General features: G+C 40.7%; 1 protein-coding gene across 1 annotated transcript in view; it reads right to left on the bottom strand.

Annotated features, from left to right (window-relative positions):
* The window catches only part of ches1 (checkpoint suppressor 1), a 43,018-nt gene that overhangs the window by 22,983 nt on the left and 7,224 nt on the right, over nucleotides 1–12,811 (bottom strand). The gene's annotated exons all lie outside the window — the stretch shown is intronic.

Here is a 12,811-nt window from a genome sequence, read left to right as displayed (position 1 = left end):
TTGGGCAACTTCCCAATGCCTTGCTCAAGGGGCCACAACAAATGAGCACAATCTAAATTTAATCTACTCATTATTTGTTGTCACATTCAAGTACGGGCACAATCTCCAATCCAGGCAGGATGCTCGTAAAACCAGTGATGGATACAAATTCTGGATGTTGCGTGCAAATACAGACACGCATATGAAAGGCGCACACACATCAGAGAGCGGCACCATTAGGACACGGGGATTAAGTCCAGATATGTTCTGTCCGGCCCCCTGTGCGGTGCGATCACTCTCTAATCCAAGGTGATCATCTGCCAATCTGTCCCTTCACTCTGCGTGATTGACGGGCAGCTGTCACCCATGGCAACCTACCGTGCCATGACAAGCTCGCCGGCCCCTGTCACCATGGCGACAAAATGGAAACAACACGGTTCTCGTCTCTGTCTGCTCTTCCTACCTATTTCAATTTCCTACCCACGCTGATAACTCTTCTCGGGTTGTAGTGGAAGGACTCGGCTAAATATAGATTTGTCACGTTATAGCCCCGCGTAGAGTCGCCCATAGTCGCTCCAGCTGGCTCTCCCGACAGCAGAGGGAAACGCCAACAAGCCTTTGATGGTTCTTTTCCTCTATTTCCGCACACTTTCTGACAGCGGCACGCTCATTCAACAAGCTGTACCTGTCTGAGGAGGAACGTTATTTCACCAATATTGACATTGAACGTAATGAATTCAAATTGCCCCAGTGACTATAAATGTGGAGCATCAGAACGACGGGCGAGCTGGAAAAAGGGTTTGATGGGTGCCTTTGTTAGCGTCTTTACGTTTGACAAGCCTGTCGCAGTGTGTCCGTTCTTCTCCTGGAGAAGACGCAAGGGCATCTTCCTGACATTGATCCCGGTAACAAACCGGAATGTAAAGATGGATCCCATGCTCTCCTTCTTTCCATCTCTTCTCTTCCTCCTCCTTGTTATGTTGCCATAGCGGCAAGGGGCCCATGAAACATTACGGCTGACAGTAAAGTCATCTCATTTTACTGTTGCTATGACAACAAACTCCTCACTGTTGGTTGGGGCCGGCGTGAGCTGCCGCCCAAGCCTCGTGCTTGAGCGTGTGTGTGTAGAAACACATGTGTGTGTGTGTGCCATGGTGTCTCCCGTGGGTTCTAATAAAGCTTAACGCACTTGCTCAGCTCTAAACAAAACTTTCATGCAACTCCAACAACAGCCCCCCCCTCAAGACCAACCGCTAAAGGACAAAGGCAGATATCGCTCGAGCTCAGACAAAATGATGCCCGCAGTGTGCGAACACGTTGGTGTGTGCGTGAAAATATCCTCGCATTTGTATGACAGATGGGACTGCGCCATTCTCTCTGTTTTCTTCATTCTCCAGATCGCTTTTTGTGTTTGCATGCCTTGTTTTGATTTGTTTGGCATGTCCACTCTTGGCTTTGTGTGTCCCGTACCCCCACGCCCCCCCTCCCTCATGAATTTGTGTGTGCACAAGACCTAAAGTACACTTTCTGATTATCTCTCTAAGTATCGCTCAATGTTAAATCCTATGCATACCAATCTAGTATTGAAGGTATAATCTGTGAGGTCTGGCACCACCCCAGCTCTATTTGCACTTTCTAACCTGATAACACATACCTCTAAAGAGACAATTCAATTAGAATAAATGGCTTTTCCCAGTTTGAAACACCATTGGAGAACAGTTGGTGTCTCCGATTATTCCTACGCTGCCATGAATACAGATTCCAAAAAGCAGATTATAGACATCACTGATGAAACTGGAATAGCACCCAGTCAGGAATTCCCCCACCCCCTTACTTGCCCCAAGGCTTAAAAATGAGAAGAAGCTCTGTATTTATTCGTTTCTCCATCTTGTTTTTCTCGTTAACGACTGCTAATGTGAAACATTACCGATGGGTTGCCGATGTCATTTTGAATCGGGTATGGACAGTCATAAAACATCGGCTTTAAAAAAAGCTTTGGGTGATCCAACCATATTTAGATTTTCACGTATTTTCTTTTGTACAACTTGTTTTTATGCACTCGATCAAAACTCTTTTTCAACACAATTTGCCAAAAGAGGTCAAAATTCCCGTTTCGGAAATATCTCATATACATTTTAATATCCCAGATTAAAACGGCGACCCTCACAGATGTCATACCGCAAACAAATACCATTCCAAAAATTCCTTTTCTGCTGCGTCTTTGAGCTCGGCCATAATTGTTTACATCTGCTTGTGTGACTTTTACGCAAGACGTACGGATTTAAACGCGTGGATATACTGTCTACATACACACCCTGTGTTATTTTCACCATAGAGACAGAAAATAAAATGAAAACCTCCGTGCAAGTACATCCTGTCCCACAAAAAAACAAAATTCATTGCGGATAGAGCAAACTCATAAAGGCACTTCTATTTACAACATATGCTTGCATATGATCGGGATAGGTGGGCGGAGCAACGTGTTTGGCTGTAAAAGAGTGGGAAGTGTTTTTGTCACTATGAGTGTGGTTGATTTTCTTGTGCGTGGTAGCTTTCCACTCCTGCTATTTAACGTTGTATACAGATTACAAAAAAAACAATACCTACAGGTAAATTATATTTGTTTTATTTTATTTTATTAGATAAGTGATTTATTTTATTTTATTTCAGTTTAATTTTCTAGTGGGTGGTAGCGTTGTATATAGATTACAAAAAAAACAATACCTACAGGTAAATTATATTATTTAAATTAAATTATTTTATTTTACAATTTAATTTAATTTAATTTAATTTAATTTGTGATAATAGCTAAGGCTGGGGATATACAATGTTTTCCAAGCCCAATTCCAGACAACACTTTTGAATCTGGTTCTTGTTTGGTGTTGTTGCTTTGTTAGGAAGACGGCGGCACCAAGGAACCCACTGGAGGGATTTCTGACATTCGGTTTTGGCAATTAGGTCATATCTGCAGACCCCCCACCACTTTACCCTCATTATGTCTGCGACAAGTAGATGAACAGAAAGCACAAATCACTTTATGAATGATGTGTTGGGTCCTCTTTAATATTTTAGCAGGGATAAAAGGGACACGTGATAAGGGAAGCACTTTCTGTCATGGATGCTTCAATGGATGTCATGAAAATAAAACATTTGACAATCCAAAGATGAACAAACATCTAATAATATTGACCTTAATGCACCCTGCTGACCTCTACTGACATCCTTAAGCAGCCTTGTGAAAAGAATTTCCATGAGTAATAACTAATTCCTATTATTTAATAGACAGTGTAATCATCTTACAATGTATTCACGCTCTCGTCGATACGAGTCTAAATCACATGTCAGATTTACCTAATCCTCGGAAGATCTTCATTCCCTGTTGGCTGCCGCTTCTGATTTTTGAATGTTTTGCACGCCGTAGCCAGACGAAACATTTCAATAATATGCTTCATATCACAACTCTGTTCCCTACTGGCTGTTATATTACACCCCCCCCCCCCCCAACCACATCAGTGGAGGAATATTAAAATAAAACCAATATAGTCTTATGACATGCCGTCGACGTTTCGGCTTTACTCTGGGCCCTTAGTGGACTGAAACGACTATTACAACTTTGTCAGTTAGATCCCCGCTTATGATATACGTTGCATGCCACATCCACACTTTTCTGTCAGTCTCCACGACACAGTCAAATAAAGACTGTGCTAACATTCCCCCTCCCCCTGACCTTGCGCTAAAATTACCGTATTTTCCACACTATAAGGCGCACCTGATTGATTATAAGGCGCACCGTCCATGAATGGCCCATTGTAAAACTTTGTCCGTATATAAGGCGCATCGGATTATAAGGCGCACCTTCAATGAATGGCCCATTTTAAAACTGTCCATATAGAAGATATATACATTTGGCCCGCAGGCCGGACTTTGGACACGCCTGCTGTAGAGGCTCAATATTGGTCCATATACAAGGCGTACCTGATTATAAGGCGCACTGTCGGCTTTTAAGAAAATTGGAGGTTTTTAGGTGCGCCTTATAGCGCGGAAAATACGGTATGTGGTAATGCCAGTGGTGTTCGAGTTAATACAAAAGAGTAGTAGGAGTTATTACCTTGCAGAGAGGTTAGCTAAACCTTGTGGCACACTCTGGTCCCAGTGATAAAGCAAACAGTCAGATGCACCGAGGCAAAACTAATCTGTACTTTTTGATGACAAAAGACGACCTTTATCACTCCTGCACATAGTCAGGTTGGCCGGGACGGGAGACCGATCATAGGCAGAAAATGGAAAAAAAAATCTGAGTGTGGAATATAATAACTTCTGCTACATATGTCAACAAGGAAGGAAACCTAGTTATGGTCTCCATTTTCAAGCTCTGGACTATCACCCCATCAATGCATTTCCTGTTTCCACTGGGCTTTAAGCAAGCTGAGCAAGACCAAGCACATCCTGTAAGGTCTATTTATGTCTTCCTCCATGTCACCCATGGTGGAAAAGAATTATGGGATAGAGGTCAGGGGGTCAGGGGTGTGCTGGGGGGATTGCTGTTGACCCCCCGATCCCAGCCAATGCTCTCTGGCAACCACCATAGCCCGAAATATTCACACAAACAGAGACGTAAAATAAATACATGCATTTTTACTGTACATTTGACTTTTTAAATATATAATAAAGTGTAAATTTACCGGTATAAACAATGCAAGCAGAGAGTAAAAACAAAAATATCAAAAAGCCAAGCGTCATGTAGAGTGCAGACTGACTGTCTGCAACTATTTTGACTGCCATTCAAACTATATTTACAATTTTATCATTGCCAGGAGATCCCCCAAGATCACAATTTTTCTTTTCTTCTCACCTGTTTCTCTTTTTTTTTTTATTCTCCACAGACAGAGAGAGACATAATAACGATGGCAGCTCAGGTAAATCCGCTTTTTCCTTGACAATCGGACTATGTTGTTTGTGGCTCCATAAAATAATATAGCTTCAAATCGTTGTTCGCCAGGGGGCTGCATTTTTTTTTTTTTTATTGCAGCGAGTTGGTAGGTTTGTGAGGGTCTTGCAGTGACTGGAATTTGCTCGAGTTTCTCCATTTTTCTTTTCAGCCTTGTTACTCAATATGCAGCTGGTTTTAATCAAATGTCGGAAAGTGATTCAAATTATAATGTTGACCTATTTAACAGCACATACCTGATTTTCTGCAAATTGTTGCCAAATTGGTACTCATGGAGTTATTCCAGGAACTTTTTATTTTGACTAATTAGCCTCATTACGTCGTTTCAGTTTCACAGTTGCTGACCAAAATTTGACCCTCTTGATTCTCAATTTAAGTCAACAAAGTAGGGCCTCCTGCAATTAAATTTATTATGTTGACTATGAGGATATTTTTAAATCTCTCTGAATGTTTTTTTTTAACTCCTTTAACAATTGTGAGCAGAACAATGCTGACCTCTGGATATTTTAGTTGGAATTATTTAAAGATGAAGCAAATCATGCTCTACAACTTTCCTACAAGCAAAAAAAATGCAGTAGAAAATAAATATTTATTTATATGATACCCAGATAAATAATTCGGACGGGATATACACAGTGATGGCGTCCTAGAATGTAATCTCAAAATGAAAAAAAAGATCTCAAAATATTTCAAATGAGCCACAAAAACACTCAAAATGCTTCCTCCAAAAAAGGTCTGCAACTACCTTTGAGGCAAATATCTCCGACACGACATATGTGATGTACAATGGGACCAAATCAAATACTGCCGGTGAATAATTCAAGACGGCACACGCAGACACACACAGACACGCAAGAGCCTCTGTGTTCCAAAGTAGGCTAACCAACAAAGCAAACAGACACTTGCATCAGGCAAACAAAAGTAAGCTTGCTCTGATTCATCGGCATCCAGCGGTGGCAAAGCCACGCTCGCCCTAACCGCCTTAGGATGGAAACTGATCAGAGTCAGACGCATACAAACTATGAATGTGGACATTTGAAGGTGACATCTGTTGGGGTTATGTTTGTGTGTGGAGAACACAGCACTTGAGTCAAGCTTAAAAAAAACAAGACGGTTTGACACTAGCAATTATAATACTCACATGCTCACTCGGCCACTCACGTCTTTACTTTGCTGTCCTGGTGTCACTTAGAAAAAGTTAGCACTTCTTTCGGAGGGCCATTATGACTGTAAATAAATGTACGAGCACTTCATATTGTACGCAGTAAAAGCTACAAAACAAACTGACAAATAACTCATTTTCAAATCAGACGGGAAAAACTGGTAAAAAAAAAAAAAAGATATTATTAAAAGTGAAAACAATCGCAATTCTAATAATGACATTGATGCACAATTTGTCTTCGCGGGCCACATAAAATGATGTGGTGGGCCGTATCTGGCCCCCGGGCCTTGAGTTTGACCCTAACCCCCTTTTAGAATATTTCCTAAAGATAACTCAAAATAAAAAGGGACAGGTTCTTATTTAATAGACTTAGTTTGTTTTATCAAATTTAGTTTGGTGTTATCAGCCAAAAAAGATGCTCATCTTTCCTGTGGTTAATGAGCTGTCAACAACACAGCGCACAGCTTTACGCCCATGCTTATTCATCTACACGGAACTTATGAATGCTAGAAAATGACACCACACGCGTGTGAAAATGTGTGTTGGTGTCATCAGTGTTGAGCAGAGCTGCTTCAAGGCAGTCCCAGTTATGTTCCTTTGCCGTGGACACCTCTGTCTATTATAGTTTTCTGCAAAAGTGACGGCTGTGCAAAAAAATAAATAAAAAATGGGGAAGCAAAATAAAAATAAAAAAAGTAAAATATTAGACCCTTTGCTAATTCTGGTGCATCTAGAGAAATGTTCAATGATGTACACTGTCCCTGTCAAATAAACAAATACATATATGAATACATATATAAATAAAATAAAATAAATAAATAAATATAATTTCATTGAATATTTTTGTAATTTCAAGATGTCGTTTTTATGAATTAAGCAACAGTCTAAGGCTAAATAGAGAATATTGTATTTTATGTATTGTATATTAGAGAATACCGTATTTTTCAAATTATAAAGCGCATTTAAAATCCAGTTATTTTCTCAAATCTCAACAGGTGCGCATTACATATTGATGACAAATTGAAGTTAAATAAAGTTCGAGTCATTTGCTGTCCTGGTTTGTTTAGCTCAATGGAATTTCCCCATGTGGGATAAATAAATTCTCTTAATGTGCAGTTATGCGCTTTATAAGCTTGCATATAGTTTGAATTTTGGCAACACGTACTAGTGTTCACCACTTCTGCCTCACAGTCAGCAGATCTAGGTTTGAATCTCCACCGGAACATCTCTGCGTGGAATTTGTATGTTCTGAACTTAATCCCGGGATACGGCAGTGGTAACCGTCTACCTATGAGAAGTACTAGTAGAAGCAAGTAGCTCGTAAAAAACAAGGTGTGCCAAAAAAAGGCAAGTCAGGACTGCACTTAACCTGGCATGCCAGATGTTTGCGTCACAAGACTTTATTTAACCAATCTGGGAAGGAACCTACAGGAAGTATTTAGAGAAGGGTGAACAATTCCACCAGCAAAATCAGATTGAGGTATTTGAAACGTGTTCTTGTCCATTTTTTGGATCGCCCACTCTCCTCTCATCTTGAAAAGATGGATTAGATTTGTCTATCTTCATGAATCCTCCCGCCTCACAAGATTAGACTACAACGAATTGAAATTTGACGACATAATAAATCGAGATTCAGAAAACACGCACCTGCTATCAAACCCCTCCCTCTCGTCTTCAACCCTTCCCTCACTCCCTCAAAGGCGTTCTCTGCCTGACTGAGCGAGGGGGTCCCTGTCGGCAGTCTGTGCTCTTTTACAATATTGAGTGAAAGGCGAACAAGACGGAGTGAGACACTGAGAAAGTGTTCAAAATACTATTGGATACCAAAGCGCACAGTCACAGCCATGAGAGCTTTGATAGCAGCCGAGGAAGGGTTCAGGTCAAAAAAAGTGCCAGGAGAAAGGTTTGGTGGACTGTCTCAAGAAAAGACCAGGATCTACTGAGATGAAGTTCTGAAGAAAGATGTTTTTTTTTTTCCATCGGGATGTCCGACCCTCCCAACAACAACCCCCAAAAAAATCACTATTTTCAAATAAATAAGCAGGACTCTCTGTGCCCTTCTTTTTCTTTCCCCCCCTCTGGCTTCTTGACTTATCTGTAACAAACAGCAGCAGAGGCTCTCAGCCACTGGCCGACAGTTTGTCACAGATCACCAAAAAAAAAAAAAAAAACCTGGAAGAGAACGTCCGGTTACATAAGCGTGCCCTCTATGGTTAATTTCACGTGTTTTGCAAATTCACAAAAACTGTAGATGGGAATCATGAAAGGTATTGAGACAATAAATCGGACATTCAGATGGTATATGCCATATATTTTTATTTTCCTTACAATAGAAATATTACAATCAGAAAGTATTATTTTATCAAATTAAATCTCAAATTTTCTTCACCATATTAGTAATTTGGTGAAGAAAATTTGAGATTTAATTTGATAAAATAATACTGTCTGATTGTGATATTTCTATTTTCTTCACCATATTAGTAATTTGGTGAAGAAAATTTGAGATTTAATTTAATAAAATAATAATGTCTGATTGTAATATTTCTATTGTAAGGAAAAGTGAATTCCTTTAAGATTTTATTTCAAAGCACAGGTCATGGCTGCTATTTTATTGCTTCTACTTTATTAAGATTATGTTTATCATTTCCATGGCGCCACTTTTTATCCAAGTCACTGCATCACTTAACTGTAAGTTTGTCTATGTGTCAGTATCACCTTCTTTGTGTCCAACATTAACCTACTTTTTTGTCTTCTTACAACTCTAGAAAAAGGAAGATAGTAAATGACTGCTTACAGTCACAGAATTTGTTTTTATTATCTCTGCCCGTAAGATAAGAGGTGAATTAGGCAAAAGTGCCTTTATGTGCTCGTCTCCCTCTTATGGCGCTTGCTGTAAAATTATTTAAGGCTGGAAAAACTCTCCCGCTAAGTTTATACGGTTAATGAAGGTGCTTGTGACGGACTCAATAAGGATTTGTCTTCTTTTTTTTTTCTGTTTAGACAAGATTTAAATAGGTTTGGCAATGAGCCTGCTGTTTTGAAACTTAAGCCTTGCTTAGTGGAGTGGTTAATAAGCAGTCTCTTGGCAATGTGACATTTATCTGCTTTTGATATTCTGTGTTTCTGTTAGATGCATTTGTGTTTGTCAAGTTTCTTACCCTCCCTCAATCTTGGCTTTTCCCTCCGAGCCACTGCCCAGTGCAACTCAATTAATGATCAGCCATTTTTTCTTATGCTCAAGTTTTTAAATAATAAAAATAATACAAGATTTTTCCATCTTTAACCTTGATCTGGAATCTTCTAATCACAAAATACAGAGGAGGAGTGACGAAGAAAAATAGCATGGAAGGACGAGAAAGCGGGTAAATAGGAAGTGGATGTTAGAATAATTAGTTTTGCAGAAGCGCTGGTCGGCCTGAACCGGAGGTCTCATATCTTCGCTCAAGCCAACATATCTGTCTAGCTTTAAGTTCTTATACTCCCTTCCTTTTCGTAACTGTGAGAGGCCCTCACTAGTTATGAACAGAACACCTTTGTTTTACTTAATGTTTGTTGGAGTGTATACACGAGAGGTATCTGATTATTTACTCATGATTATTATTGTGTGGATTGTAGCAAGAAAGTCTAGACCAGGGGTCCCCAAACTTTTTCCTGTGAGGGCCACATAACCTTTCCCTTCTCTGATGGCGGGCCGGTGTCAGTTTGTAACAGAAAAAGTGTGACGATCGTAGGGGAGCTTAAAACATTTATTGTTTTCCAGAAAGCCACACATAACCAAATAACGGTTATTTAATAACCCTTTCCAGGTTCTTTACAGAAAAAAAAGTCAGGAAACAAATAATAACACTATTAATGAAATAAATAATAACTAAATAACCCTCTCTGAGTTCTTCACAGAAAAAACAGGAAATAAATAATAACTAAATAACTCTCTCTGGGTTCTTCATAGAAAAAAAACCATGGAACATTAACTTTCTGTTGTGCCATGCACAATCTTAACAGATAAAAGTTCAGCTCAGTTGTCAGAGCAGAACCTCTCCGACACATATGAGCAGTCTCTTAAAGTTCTTGTGTTCCTTCCTTATAATCCTTTTGTAGGTTCCAGTAGGCTTGTAGACACCGCTGTCTTTTTTATTAAAGTTTGATAGTGCGTCACAGTCTGGAGTAAAATTTGTTGTGGCAATTCTTAGTCGAGATCCGAGGTGTTGGTCCGTTTACCTCGATCTTTGACGGGTAGATGTTGACGTTCATGTGGCTGAACGTCACGTCGCGTACGTCGAGCCAAATTGGCCACTCTCTTTTAAACGCTCGGCACTGTGTTCACCCTGCTTTACTTGGGCGACATTTTAACGGAAGGATTCCAGGGGAAGGTTTGTGGGTGGCTTTAGCGCAAAACTGCATCTGAAAGCTCAGCGCGCAAATTACAAGAATGCTGTCGTCACAGCCCACGCTCTAAATTCGGGACTGATACAAATAGAGCGCGAGTGCGCCATGTCCGTACACGCACTTGTGAGTGTGCACCGAGCTTTCTGACACGGCTTCCGGTAGTAAATGCGCAGGCGAGCGCTTCCCCATCTACTGGGGAAACGCAGTCATTGCAGGCAAAATGAGCAAAAAAAAAAAAAGTTTAATAATACAATTTGTTCAGGGTTGGCGGGCCGGATTAAACGGTCCCGTGGGCCGTATCCGGCCCGCGGGCCGTAGTTTGGTGACCCCTGGTCTAGACCATTGTTTTACAGGTACACGGCATCTAGGTTTGGAGATTGCAGCCGAGAACGAGGCTGCCAACCACCTAAGAACAGACTCTGCATTCCTGGGGTCACGGATCGGCCAAGGCCATGCGGCCTCGCACCACACAACATTATTAGCTAGCTAAACAGCGTTGCTACAATCTCCCCTCCCTTTAGTGTAGCAACGCCTCTTGTAACCAGGGCAACCCATAATAAAAAGAGGAGATAGCGGAAGAGGAATCCAGAATTGGTGGAGGACTGTAACTGGGTCTTCTACGTAATTCTCCTCGCGAGCAAAAGGAATACTGGTTGTCTTCTCCTCTTTGTTTCAGTGTATAAAATAATGTCTTATGGTACTTAGACCTGACAGTGGATGTCAAGAAGAGACATTTCATTAGCATTAGCAACTTGAGCAACATTTCAGCTAGCTGACAAGTCATGCTAACAGAATTAGTGATGAGGGCCACCATTCTTACATGCAGGGGTGCCATCACAGATTTTGGGCTCCCATGGAAAAAAGTCTCCATTTCGTCACTCCCGGACTAACAAAAACACATCATCACATTTATACTCCTGGGCGTCATGGAATGGATCAAGAAATCAGATGAGGTTGTCCATTGATTAGATAACTCCTGAAGCACTCACATCTGATAAACACCACAAGCTCCCCTGGATCTTAAAATCCCAAATTACCCGGATTTAGATAAGATACCTGGATAAATTGTCACCCTTTATACGTCTTGAATCTTTTCGTAGATATTCATCTCGGGGTGTTCACTCCGGTGAACACAGAAGAACAACACACAATGTGGTTTATATTTTTAGTCTCTGATCTATCTTGAGCTTTTTCGACTCCATTTTTCGACTCCATTCCTTTAGCCATGGGTGATGTGTCAGAAAGTAAGGAAGCATCCTTTTTTTTTTTAAAGTGAAGCCTCTGGAATACAGTAACGGCATCATAAGTTTGAGCTAAAAGGGAAAACTGCTCTTTTGGAACCCCCTGCGGCCTTATCTGATGTTTTTTGCCCGACTCAGAAGCAAAGTCCGACATATCCATCTGCCCAGTGCCAAGTGTACGCCACTGACAGTAGTGTTTGTTGGATAAACTGAGAAAGGTCCATCTGTTGGCACACACACTCCCACTCGAATGTTTACCCTAAATACAGACACAGTGGTAGAGTGCTTGTGTTGAGATCTCTGTGGGTGCCCCGGCTCGTTCCCAAAGACTAAGAACAAACAACATGAATTTCTCTGTAGGTTTTTAACACGTGAGATTTTTACATTTGTCTGTTAATTAATGTTCGAGTGGTGCTCTCTAACTTATTTGCAAGAACCAGACAGTATGCCGTTTGAACACTCGGAAGTGGAGAAATCGTTCGGCACTTTGCATACAGCGATGTTCGACGATATTGCAATCCTTAACTGATGTCAACACATTGATGACTGCAGGAATGTGTGAAGTATTTTATTTTTTTTGCTGATCCAAATCAGGATAGTTCAGGCTTGGAAGGCTGCAATCTACTAAATGCCATTCTGGTTTATAGCATTGCAGAGGGTTATGCTAATGGGAGTACTGTGAAGCTGCTCTCTCAATGACGAAGCTCGATTTAGTTTTTTTTTAATTCAGTTTGTTCTAATGCAATAGGAAAATTGTAATCCACACCGTCCTGGAACTTTTCTGACACACCCCTGTAAAAGAATCCATGAATTTTGGTGCTTTGCCAATATGATTGGAAAACACCAAATAAAAATGATTTCTGAATTTAGATATGGTAGAAAGTGACTAATGGCAATCAATATCAGCCAATAAAAACGGCGTAGGGATGAGGAGTCGGCAAATGGATGTTCACAGTCACCGCAGACCATTCTTGCATGTAAACGCATTTAGGTCAACTGGATCTTCCATATTTGTTTGCATTCCTAGACACATGTTCCCTTTCTGCTTTGCTCTTTGACTGTGGTTTCCTGTGCTCGCCGCTTGCCTCGCGCTAC

The sequence above is a fragment of the Syngnathus typhle genome, linkage group LG22 (assembly GCF_033458585.1).
Source record: "Syngnathus typhle isolate RoL2023-S1 ecotype Sweden linkage group LG22, RoL_Styp_1.0, whole genome shotgun sequence".
Classification (NCBI taxonomy): Eukaryota; Metazoa; Chordata; class Actinopteri; order Syngnathiformes; family Syngnathidae; genus Syngnathus; species Syngnathus typhle.
The sequence above is the reverse complement of the archived record's forward strand: the minus strand, read 5'-3'. Positions and strand labels throughout refer to the sequence as shown.